Source organism: Miscanthus floridulus, chromosome 2 (assembly GCF_019320115.1).
Source record: "Miscanthus floridulus cultivar M001 chromosome 2, ASM1932011v1, whole genome shotgun sequence".
Lineage (NCBI taxonomy): Eukaryota > Viridiplantae > Streptophyta > Magnoliopsida > Poales > Poaceae > Miscanthus > Miscanthus floridulus.
The window spans coordinates 55619843-55632850 of record NC_089581.1 but is presented as its reverse complement, the minus strand read 5'-3'; the positions used below and the strand labels follow the sequence as shown (position 1 = coordinate 55632850).

At 49.0% G+C, this 13008-nt stretch overlaps 1 pseudogene; it reads right to left on the bottom strand.

Annotated features, from left to right (window-relative positions):
- Positions 1-13008, bottom strand: part of LOC136536571 (katanin p80 WD40 repeat-containing subunit B1 homolog KTN80.4-like) — a 283345-nt pseudogene that overhangs the window by 255688 nt on the left and 14649 nt on the right.

The following is a 13008-nucleotide window of genomic DNA, read 5'->3' as shown; positions in this document are numbered from 1 at the left end:
AGTCGACACACATCCTCCATTTACTGCTCTTCTTTTGCACAAGAACGAGATTTGCTAACCACTTTGGGTGGTGTACTTCCCTGATGAACCCGACGGCCAACAGTTTTGCTATCTCTTCACCGATGGCCCTGCGCTTTTCCTCGTCGAAGCAGCGCAGGCGTTGCTTCACCAGCTTGGAACCTGGGTGGATTTTCAAGGTATGCTCGGTGACCTCCCTCGGGATGCCTAGCATATCCGAGGGTTTCCATGCAAAGATGTCTTTGTTATCACAGAGGAAGTCGACGAGCGCACTTTCCTATTCAGAGGAGAGCGTGGTTTCGATGCGGACCTTTTTGCCCTCGAAGCTGCTGGGGTCCACGAGGACCTCCTTGGACCCTTTCGCTGATTTGAACGATCCGGACGACCTCTTTGTGTCGAGCGCTTCTTCAACAACCTCCTCCCTGAGGGTGGCAAGCTCTTCGGAGATGATGACTACTGTGGCGTGACCACAGCATTCGACTTTGCACTCGTAAGCGCGTTGGAAGGAGGTGCCGATGGTGATGACCCTGCGGGGACCCGACATCTTCAGCTTGAGGTATGTATAGTTGGGGGATGGCCATGAACTTCACATAGCATGGGCGTCCCAGGATGGTGTGGAAGGTTCTAGGGAACCCTACCACGTCGAAGGTGAGGGTCTCAGTCCTATAATTGGACTGATCCTCGAAAGTGATGGGCAGATTGATCTACCCCAGTGGCACGGCTTGCCTACCAGGCACAATGCCATGGAAAGGTACTCGGATGGGGTGGAGGTTCGTTTGGTCGACGCCCATCTCGTCGAGTGTCTTGGCATACATGATGTTGAGGCCGCTGCCTCTGTCCATCAGTACTTTCGTGAGTCGCTTCGAGCCGATGATCGGATCGACAACAAGCGGGTACCTTCCTAGGTGTAGGACAGTATCTAGATGGTCGGTCCGGTCGAAGGTTATGGCGGATTCTGACCACCGGAGGAAGGCAGGTGTGGCCGGTCCGGCCGTATAGACCTCACGGCGTGTGACCTTCTAGCATCGTTTGGAGTCATAGGCCGCTGATCCTCCAAAGATCATGAGGGTGCCATTCGGCATTAGGAAGGTGTCGTCCTTCTCCTCAGCGTCGTCTGTGGTGGGGGCAGGTTCCTTCCCCTGCTCTCCTTTGTTGAGGCCTCCGGACAAGTATTTGCGCATGAGGCCACAATCCTTGTATAGATGCTTGGCCGGGAAAGCATGGTATGGGCATGGCCCCTCGAGCATTTTCTCAAAGTGGTTCGGAGCGCCCTCCATGGGCTTCTGGCCACCCTTGCGGTCGGCAACGGCCACGAGCGAGTTGTCGCGTCGTTGCTTCTTATTCTTTCTTTTGGTAGGATGGTTGGAGGCGCCTTCACTGGCGTCCTCATCCCGCCTCGCCTTGCTATCGGAACGGTCGAAGATGGCTTCAACCGCCTCCTCTCCTGAGGCATGGCTGGTGGCGATGTCCAAGAGTTCCTTGGTGGTCCATGGGCCCCTGCGCCCCAACTTGTGAACCAAAGACTCGCAGGTTGTCCTAGATAGGAAGGCTCCTATCACATCGGCGTCGACGACATTAGGGAGCTCGTTGCACTACCGGGAGAAGCACCGGATGTACCCATGGAGGATTTCATTGGCCTTCTAGCGACAGTTCTTGAGGTCCCATGGGTTTCTGAGGCATTTGTACGTGCCCTAGAAGTTCCCCACAAAGATCTTCATCAGATCCGCCCAACTTTGAATGGCGTTGGACGGTAGGTGCTCCAACCACGCTCGTGCCAAGTCGGCCAAGAGTAGCGGGAGATTGCGAATAATGAAATCATCATCACTCGCACCACCGGCTTGACAGGCAAGCCAATAGTCTTTGAGCCAAAGCCCAGGGTTTGTTTCCTTAGAATATTTAGGGATGTTGGTAGGCGGTCGGTACCTTGGTGGGAAGGCAGCGTTGAGCATGTGTCGGTCGAAGGCCTGAGGGCCTGGCAGGCTAGGGCTCGGGCTCCGGTCCTCACCGCTATCGTAGCGTCCACCGCATAGAGGATGGTAGCCACGGTGGGCTCCCTCCCTTGCGTCGCTGTGGGTGCGCATGTGGGCATCGATGATGATGCGCACGTCGCAGTCATGGCCGAGACGTTGATGTACTAGGACAGTGGTGTGCTACCTGCCGCTTGGCGGTGTCTGGTAAATGGATGCGTCCTTGGTGGGGCACACTGAGGGCGTGCGTTGGCTAGCGTCGGGCTCACGTCGCTGAGACAATGAGCTTTTTACCTGCTGCGCCGCCGCACGCTCGAGCAACGTGCAAATTTCTCAGCGGGCCCGGCAATCCTCGGACGTCGCGGCCTCTAGAAGGCCATGTAGCAAGGCCATCGTAGCGATGATGTTTTGGCTCACCTGAGCAAAGTGAGGGAGGGTCCTATCGTCGGTGAGGATCCTCTGGTGTACAGTGCGGGCCGTGGCACGCGTGCGCCCACCGTCTTCGCAGCGATCAATCTCACGATTGATGTCCGCGTACTCCCGGACGAGCCCTTGTCTGGCCTCATCGATTTCCAGCTTGTGGGCTCTCAGTTGCTCCATCCTCAAGCAAGATGGGGCTGCTGCCTCCCCCCTAAACTTGCCATCAGGGTTGCTTGTTGGGGTAGCCTCTTCCCCAGAGATGCTTTCGACGTGCCCCTCGAGGGTTTGCGCCATGAAGCATTCTCGGGAAGGATGATGGCTCCCCTGCTAGAGTTAGAGCTAGAGGACGATCCTGGCTCCTCCATGAGGAGCCTATGGAGAGTCTCTATATCATGTTCAATTGCCCCCATGAACTCGCTGTCCGTGGGTGGCTGAACCATGCGTAGTGCCAGAAGATGGCCAGCGGTCGCCGCAGCGTTGCGAAGACCGAACGGAAACACTGTTGGGGTGCTCCGCACATGGCATTCTGGAGAGAGGGTGATGCAGCGTGGGGCCTCCATGGATGATTGGGGTCTAAGGGAGTCGCCGGGCTGGCCCTCAAGCCTCCGGTGGCTGAAGTTGATGGAAGGGAGAGACTGGACGGCCGTGTGGGCTAGCGCCAGCTCTCCTCCTAGTGTGACGATGAAATCTAGGTCACCAAAACGCACGTGTGCGCCTGGGACCTAGCTGATTGCGTGGTTGGCCATCCGAGGCCTAATTTGGAACGCGTAAAGGCCCCTACCTAGCACACCAACTGTCGGTGTTTTGAACAAGCACCGGCAAGTAAATTTATATTGATGCACGTAGGCCCGGATGGTGCGCTAAAGGACACAAGATTTATACTGGTTCGGGCTGAATGTCCCTATGTCTAGTTTGTTGCTGCTCGTGTTATTAGCAACAAAAATGGTTCGTAGTAGGGGGTACAAACGGTCGAGAGAGGGACTGGTCCCAAGTCTCTGATAGAAGGGTCGTAAGGATGCTAAGAGCCTGGTAGCAGCTTGATTGTGTGTGATGTGTGTTGTGTTGTCCAAAGTCGGTCTCTTTGTTGGAGGAAGCACCTCTCCTTTTATAGATGAAGGGGATGGTTTTACAAGTGAGAGGGAAAGGGTGCATATGCTACTAAGCCTTGTTGTTCACGTCTACCCAGCCTTGTTGTCCATTCCGATGAATACCAGATAATGGTAAGCGCCTACAATACTGTCGATGCCATTGTAGAATGTCAGGATGGCTATAGAGTACTGCTCTGCGTAGGGTATGGACTCTGGTATAGTAGTTTTGACTTATGAGCCTTGCCCAGCCTTGCTCCACACGCCTTCTAGTTCCTATGAATCCCCATCGGAGGGACGTGGGGTCAGAGTCTGAAGTAGCACTGTGGGCAAGACCTTCCAATCATAGAGGGTGTCCGGGGGCCGAAGCAAGTGCTCCGATCTGGTGGGTCCGAGGGATCGTGAAGCAGGCGCCGCTCCCTTGAGACCACAGCGCGGCGACAGCACATCCATCATTGTGGAAGGCGTTAGCCCTTTCCTAGACCGTAGTGGTTGTCGTATGTCTACGTTGGGTTCCGTGTCTGAGGGTTGAAGGCGGCACCTACAACTCTGTAGGGCGAAGAGCACGCGCCCACAACACTATTTAGGCTCTGCCACACCTAGAAGGGTCTAAAGCACCCATCCCATCGTTCCCTGGCAGTACTTTTCCTGCGGGGGCGCAGGGTATGGTCCTCGAAGCCGTGGTTGACCCGAACGTCTTGTCCTACCCTATACCTATCATCATGAGGGAGCGGGGAGAGGTCATCAGGCGAGACGGGACCAGTCCTTGGACATCGGGCGAGGCGAGGATCGTCCTCGGACGTCAGGCGAGGCAGAGTCTTGCCCTTAGCCCTCGGGCGAGGCAGAACTGGTCCACGGGCGTCGGGCGAGGCAGAGTCTTGCCCTTAGCCCTCGGGAGAGACCGAGCCCAGCCCTCGGGGGTCGAGCGAGGAGGAGTCTTGTCCTTAGCCCTTGGGCGAGGCGGAGCCCAGCCCACGGACGTCGGGCGAGGCGGAGCCGGCCCACGGGCGTCGGGCGAGGCAGAACCAAACTCCCGTCATTCGGGCAAGAAACGCAGTGGCGCCCTTGTCCGTCCGAGAGTTTTTAACGTTCGATGGTTATTAGTTCTGCCTCCTGGGGTACCCCGGTATTAGGTCCCCGACACAAAGCATTTGCTAAAACATACGTCCGAAATAAATGAAACATTTACAAACATACGCTTGCAACATATGAGTATAGCCACTGCAACATATGCAACATCTAGATAAAACACTTGCAACATACGTTTGAAACAGCTTAAATATTTGAAGTATACGATTGCGACATATGTGTATAGCCAGTGCAACATATGCAACATCTAGATAAAACACTTGCAACATACATTTAAAACAATTGAAATATTTGAAGCATACACTTACAACATGTGTATACGTTTGAAACAGGTGAAACATTTAAAACATACACTTGCAACATACGTGTATAGTCATTGCAACATATACAACCCCCAAATGAAACACATGCAATATTCAGATGAAAACATGCATTTGAAACACATGAAACACACGGAGATAGATGCTAGGGAGTGACGGGGAAAAATTTAGGCTAGCACTCAGCTCCCATGCATATGTGGGCCCTCGCTCCTCTAACAAACAGGCAAGCGACCTAGGCAGCCCTGCAACTGGCTAAGCGCCTAAGCCGGTCGGCCAAAGCAGCAACACGACAGGGGCAGCTAGGCCCGGCGCACACAACACAAAGAGAGAAAAGAGCAAAACGTCAGGCAGCAGCAGGTCTAGGCGCTAGGCAGTAGAGGGCAAGCACGGCAGGGAGGCCTGGGCCTGGCCGCCACGTGCGGCTAGGGGCCTACCTGGGTGGTCCAGCCAGCTACGGACGCAGCAAGCAGCCAGTCCTCTCTCTCTGTGATCATGCACATGCACAGGCTCCACGCGCTGCATGCACCCAGAACAAAGTGGCCGCACGTGCTCTTGCGGACCCTGCTGTAACTGTAGGCCCCTTTTTTTATTAGGCGTAACACACGCGCAGGGTTGGATCCGTTTATCTGTCCGGACGTTCTCAACCAAGCATTAGCGTAAAGAAAAATATAAGAGTAGAGTAATTATGCTTTCAGCATAAATTGCGATCTCTATACAGGTATTTCTATACAGACTAGTTCTGTACGCGAAACTGGTAACTCAATTCGAAGGTTTATGGCGCCTCTGCACGGGGAAACCAGTTTTTCATATGCTGTTTGCAGCTAAAAGTAAAGAAAAACTGCAAGTGGAACGCATTGGCGATAGTAGAGCACCCAATTGCTCAGCTAATCAACAAAAAGAAATGGGGAGAAAATGACACTAATAAATTGGCAATATAAAAGTTAAAAGAAATGCTGCTTATGTACATTTGTCATTAGGTGCCCAAGCACATGCGCAAACAGAGGGCGTGCACACGCAATGGTAAAATATAGAACCTCTGAATTCTCTAATCTCTATCTCTATATATACCTTAAAATGGAGAAAAAAAACCTTTTAAGCTTCAGGCTATATGGCTATAGTATCAAATTGACCCTTGATTTTCTACACATGTATGTAATTTCTATATATTTCTCTCTTTCTAGCTGTAAATCCTAGGTTGCTATATCTGTTATGACCAAAGGAAATGGAGTGCGTGAATATTTTGCAGGTTGTGGTATGTCACTGTTTACACGCTTGACAATTGAAAGATATCCTGAAGAAAAAGGTTGAGCTCCTGAGCTGATCTCCCGAGACCTCGCCTTGCCGCCTGCAAAGGAAATGCCCAGAGGGCATTAGTTTAGGTCATTGAACTGAACAATGTTTTGAGGTTTCGTGGGATACTTAAGAGGCTAGAGCCATTGAAGTTTACCTTGTCAGCAACTTGAGGCTGGCGCTCACATTCTTCAGTTCTTGGAAACATAGATTGCACCGCTCCAACCTAGCAAGATATGCGCTCGTGAAGCAAGCCCATTGTATGCATTAGGCAGGAAGGAGAATCCATTACAATTTTCAAGGAAAAAGTCTACTTAAACCCCCACCCCCCCACCTTTCATACTTAGTCTACTCCATCCCCCAACTATGAAACCGTCTGTTTTACTCCCTGAACTTTCTAAAATCGTCTATTTTACCCCCTGGGCGGGTTTCAGCGACGGTTTTGCTACAGAAAAGCGAGTTGCTACAGTAACCATGGGTTTGCTACAGCGTCATCTGGTTTGAATTTTCTTTTTTATTTATTTTCGGTGAATTTTTGAAAAAATCACAGTAAATCATAGAAAAATCATAAAATAAAAAATCTAATTTTGTTGGATTCCACATGAGTAGATCTACATAGTGAATATATAATACGGTATGCTTTAGTGCAAAATTTTTATTGTAGCCTTAGATTAATTGAAAAATCTAATTTTGTCTGTAATTAATTGGAATAATTCATAGCTACAGCTTCTATGGTCCAATTGTGGTGAAATTTTTATGGTACGCTAATTATTGTATGCTTGAACTATAGTAAAAATTTCGTACTTATTGGACTATGTATAACTTAGTTATAGATAAATTCTAATTAATTACAGATAAAATTGGATTTTCCAATTAATCTAAAGCTACAAAAAAAAATTGTATGCATGAAGCAGGAAGGAGAACCCATTACAATTTTCAATGAGATGAAAAGAAGAAAACACCTCTTCTCTGCCTCAATGTCTACCCCAACAAAGCTGAAGAAATGGTGGAACCAAAGCTCATATACAAACTGTGAAAACGAACTTAAAACAGTGGAAGGGGCAGTTAAATATTGCACAATAGAAAAGCTTCTAATTAATGAGGCTACTAGTGTTAGTGTTACCATCAGTGAAGGAAGCTGAGTATACCATTGGGACTTTCCGTTTTGGGAATGGGTACAGCAGGACATTGATACATGGTCGCTAAACTGTTTGATTGCAATCCATATCCATGGAACCATGTAATCCATGACTCACGTGAATTTAAAAAGTACAGTCGTGCAAATGTAGTTTTAGTGATGCAGAAATTTGCATGCATCATAGCCTTGATTCCTTGAATAGAATGGCCAGCTAGTGCTAAAATTAGACTATAGCCTGAACCATGAACAGCATGCCATATCTGCATACTCAGATCTGTACGTGTCATACTTTGAATACAATGGCCAGCTAGTGCTACAATTTGACCATACATGAACAGTATGCCTTTTTTGAACAAATACATGAACAGTATGTCATATCTTCCATCTCTTTCTGAGGAAGGGACTCATTATAATCAGATTTACTTCCCATTACAAGGTCCAACTCTCCAAAGAGCATTTAGTCAGCTTTTAATCAAAATAGTCAGCCAATGTTCAATAGCAAGGTCAAATTTAAATGATCTCACAATTCTAATATTGATAAATTAAGAGGAAATATGAGAAATGACCTGTCATATGTGCTTTCAAGAAGACTGGCAGTAAGACATAAGAGAGAAGCGCAAACATCTAATGTGATACAGTTCCTATTCTCCATTAGAGCGTTAACTATGTCAGTAGTGACCTACAAGAGTGATTTTTTTTTTAAATTTTAACACTTTTTTTAAACTAATTTTAAATCTAACACGGTCGGGGTTTTTTTTAAAAACTAACACTTTTGGCCGCGCCTATTGCCCTGGTGCGGCCAAATGCCTGTGCCGCGCCATGCATGGTGGCGCGGCAGCTGGCTGACGTGGCGGCGATCGGAATCGCTGACCGGTGACGTGGCAGGGCTCTGCCGCGCCACCGATCTTGGCGCGGCACTGCCGCGTCCTGATCCGTGGCGCGGCAGAGCCGAATAAAACTCCCGCGGCCAGTCCCACTGCCCGAGCAGCAAGGCCACCTGGCCGCCGCGCCTGCGCCGGCCCGCTGCCGAGCACGCCGGCCGCCGCGCCACGAACGCCGGCAGCCGCCCCCCCCCCCCCCCCCCGCCCGGCCGTCCATTGCCGCCTCCCTCCCTTCCATTCCATTCCCCGGCCGCCTCCCTCCCTCCTCGTCCTCGTTCAATGTAATAACGCACATTTGTTCAATGTAATAACGCACATTTTATTTTCGTTTGAATGGTGGATAGGATATTATAAATGGGAGTTAAGGTTAGGAGAAAAATTATGTTTGGGAACTATGGTCTACGGTTTGAAGGAATATATTAGTTTGATTCTGTCAATGTTAAGGTTAATTATTTAGTTAGAAGTATGTTTATCATGTTTTTTTTTCTATGATTGTCAGTTATATTATTTTAGTTGCATTGCAAATGATTATATTTTACATTAATTTACGTTGTTTTGATTGATGTTTAATTTGAACCGTTTTATTAGATGGAAGACATGTTTCGGGAGCAGTTATAGCGAAAACGGGGTCGTCCTAGCGAATTGTACCCCGACGAGTCTAGCAAAGATGCCCTCGTCCCTCCTGAACTCTCTGTCCCTAACTGTGACTGTGGTCGTCCGACCGACGTGTTTCAATCGAGACATCCGGACAAAGCGGCTCGTTGCTTCTACACATGCAGTCGTTTTAATGTAAGTAATTATTTTCGTATGTTTTTTTCTTCATTTATATTACTAGGTTACTAATATTTTGTTGGAATTTTGTTGTGTAGGCCCATGAGAGGTGCTTTTTCTTTCAGTGGATCGATGGTGCAGACAAGTTTGACCCCAGGTACCTCCTTTTCAACATTTGGTGGAGAGGGCGACATCCACGAGAGCACTTCGAGCGGTGGGTTCCACCTCCCCCTAACCCCCCCTCCAATGACGGCTAAGGAGAAGCACTTAGCCGCAGTTAGACGACTCGAGGAACCTCCTCTGTGCCATTGCAGAGACCGAGCCGTGATAAACCCTAACAATACGTTGAAGTTTGTGTGTCCAAACAAGCATGAAGTAAGTGCAAAGTGTATGTGTTGAAATATTGAGCTATATGTGTCATATACTAATGTCACGTTATTTAGGTGTATTCAATGACGAAGTGTCGTTTCAAGGAGTGGTTGTATGGTCTTAAGAACAAATGGCCCGAAGAACCTCCAAAAGCAAAGAAAAAGAAGAAAGAAAGGTTAATTTACAAAGCACCGCCAGTTAAGTGCGAATGTGGTGTTAAATCCAACTACGGTCTAGTCCCTTCGGAGCTTGGAATAGGCTATTATTGTGGCCATATGATTGACTATGATGAGGTTAGTTATTTTTGTGGTAACCATGAAATCATATTTTGTTTTTTTTTTTGCTAAGACATATATGATATAATTTATCGTTTGAACAGAGCACTAGAAAATGCAGGTGGGAATGTTATGATGGTCAAGCTAAGTTCTTTTGATGAACTGAAGGGGAAACAAGTAATTGCACGAAAGAGGAGATATGGACCTGACTACGTCAACCTTTTCGTTAAACATCACAAAGACAAAATGCGTGAGTTTGCTAGACAGCGCGGTATTTGTAATCCGATCAACGTTGGGCTTGTCAAATGAGGATTGAAGAGACGAATGACATTAGAGGAGGAGAGGGCAAGGAAGAAGGCAAGGGAGGAGACAAGAGTACAGATGCAGGTCTTGAACGAGCATGTTGTTTCATTATGTGCCAGTGAGTGCTTGGAAGCCTTTTTTCGTTGCCTGATTTTAAATGTAATATAGTCGCGTTGCTAACTAATTGCATTTTATACATGAAGGGATTGGATGCAGGTGAGCCTAGCTACAGCAACAGGGTCGTGGTTGAGGATTGGTACTCGGACAATGAGTTACTTACTCAGTATATTTCTGACTGAGGGTTTTTTATTGCGTCGTCTGTTAGTTCCATGCTTTATTAATAATCAATGTAGCTATGTAGTAGAAATTCCATTGTATTGTCTTATATTCCATTTGAACTACTGATATATTGTACCCATGTATCATGTATTCGGATTACCCATGATCGATATTAAGTGATCACATCTGTTTGTATCGTGCGTTCAAAATTTCTAAAACGAACGTAATCGAGTGAAATTATCTCGAATACAGTGCCATAGCCCATTGGTTTGGCCGCGCCATAGCCCAGGTTCTACCACGCCAGAGTCCACGGCGCGGCAGTGACGCGCCATAAACCACGACGCGGCAGTGACGCGGACAGACAACATCTAGCTTCAATTGAGTTGTTGTCGGTGTTGTACAAAACTACAAGTGCTGCCGCGACCGTGCGTAAGTTGAAACGAACATGAAGCAAATAAATGGACGACAAGTTGTCACATAATATTTTCATTGGTTTATGAGTCTACAAGTTTTCGACGACAATATTCGTTCGACATAAGTTCGACGTAATGAACTAAGTCTCAGGAATGTAAGGATCCCTCAAACGCCTCTTGAAAACCTCGTCGTCCGGTGGAAGAAGGAGGTCGTCGTACTCCACCTCAAGAAAGGGTACAGCTGGTGCGGCGTGGAAGGGGCCATCCCGTTATAAATTGATAAACAAAGGGTTAGAGTATTCAGATTAACATTATGTAGCATTGCAAAATTTGAACTACTTGTTATGCAATACGAACACAATATGAAATCATATGCTACCCTCGTCTTCTATGCCGACTAGTCTTGTGACCAGATTATTTGCAAACGGAGCAAAGATTCCTGCCATGGGTCTTGTTGAAGTCTCTCCCGTCGTACATGTCTTCGTCGTACCCTCTCATAGCGTCCATGTCTCCCTTGAGTCGCTTCTTCTTCCTCCTACCCTTCCCTACCTTTATTAGATCCGGATGCGACATGTAGTCATAACCATTATAAAGTGGCCACTGTGTCGGGTCAAGGTATGGCTCAAAGCTTATCTCCCAAATACTAACGGTGTTCGAACGAAGATACAAGGGTGACATATATGACAGATCCTCATAGTTATACCCGCGAACCCTGCAGGCCATGATCGTATGAGAGCAAGGGGCATGCATGATCTGCGAGACGTTGCAACTGCACTCTACCTTTTCAAGATCAACTCGGTAGTTTCGTCCACCATAATGTTCGCCGCCCAAGCTTGTGCCACCCTTGCCCCGTACACTAAAGATATGGCGGCGGGGTCCATACGGCTCGGCGGTGTGCTGCTTGGCCAATTCCTCGGCCTCCTTCAAATGTTCAGCTCCGGCCTTTCCAAAACACCCCTGCTCAACTATATTCCTCTGCGCAAGTTCCCACCTCTTCACAAAATATTCGTTGCACTTATGAAATGAGAACTCAATAATTCCAGACATAGGCAACGATCGAACTCCGGTGAATACACGGTTGAAGGACTCAAGAAGTTAGTGGTCATGATGACATACCTGAAACCCCCCTCGTCATATTCTAACGCCCATTGAGCCTTCTGTTCCATCTACGCCTCTAACCAGGCCTTTCCCGCTGCATTTACCATCTTGTCTAGTTCTCTCTTTGTCTCCTTGAACTGGTGCTCTGTACGTACACAACATATAGCATTTACCTTGTCACATACCTCCTGCTTTCGCTGACGTCACCAGAAATTAGCGACAAAATGTCACATGCACCATCTATGTACTAGAGGCGAGAACCCATCTATATGCTCAGCTGCAGCATTAAGAAGCCCTGCGTGACGGTCCAAGATCAAACATATAGTGTGAGTTGGGCCAAGCACTTGCATATGTACAAAGTTTTGAAAATCGACGATTACGTCTCGCCTAGGCGCGCCTAGTTGCTAGGCTATGGCCTGGCGCCTGGACTAAGGGGGTAATCGCCCCTCTAGGCGGGCGGAGCGACTAGGCGAAGCTAGGCGGCGACTCGGCGGCGCCCAGGAGCCCTAGGCGGCGCGGAATCGAGCTAGGCGAGCGACGCGGGCCATCGCATGCGAAAGAATGGCTCCGCGGGCGAGCGCGCGCGCGCAGAGCTCCAGACGCAGGAAAAAGCCGCGCGCTGCTGCGCTGGAGAAGGATAAGGGGGAGAAGGGGAGAGAAAGTCGTACTCGCCTCGACCTCAACCTCCGTCGGAAAGCAGGTCCCGCCGGCTGCGTTGCTCGCCTGGAAGCAGATCCCGCCGGCGAGCCTCCTCCCCGCCTGGCAAGACCCGCCGGCGACGCTGCTCCCCGCCGGTCTCCTTCCTCCTCGACGAGCTCATCCCCGTGGGTCGTGCTCCTCCCCGACGGGAAGCAGGTCCCACCGGCTACGCTGCTCGCCTAGAAGCAGATCCCGCCAGCGAGCCTCCTCCCCGCCTGGCAAGACCCGCCGGCGACACTGCTCCCTGTCGATCTCCTTCCTCCTCGATGAGCTTGTCCCCGCGGGTCATGCTCCTCCTCACCGATCTCTTCGTCTTCGTCGCCAGAAGCTCCTCCCCGCCGGTCTCCTCCCAAGGTCTGTATGTCCTCCTCCCCTGCTCCTCTGTTTGCTTGTGTTTTGTGTTGTGAGAACTGAGAATCATCAATCATGTGATGTAATGTACTGCTAGTCTACTATCCATTTTATATTCTGTGTTGCTGCCTGCTATCCCTTCATGTTTGTGATTTCAAAAGGCTATCCTATGCTGCTGAAATGCTGATAATGGATGGGAGAAGGCTCAGACCTCATATAAGTGCCTAACTTGCTATTTCCTA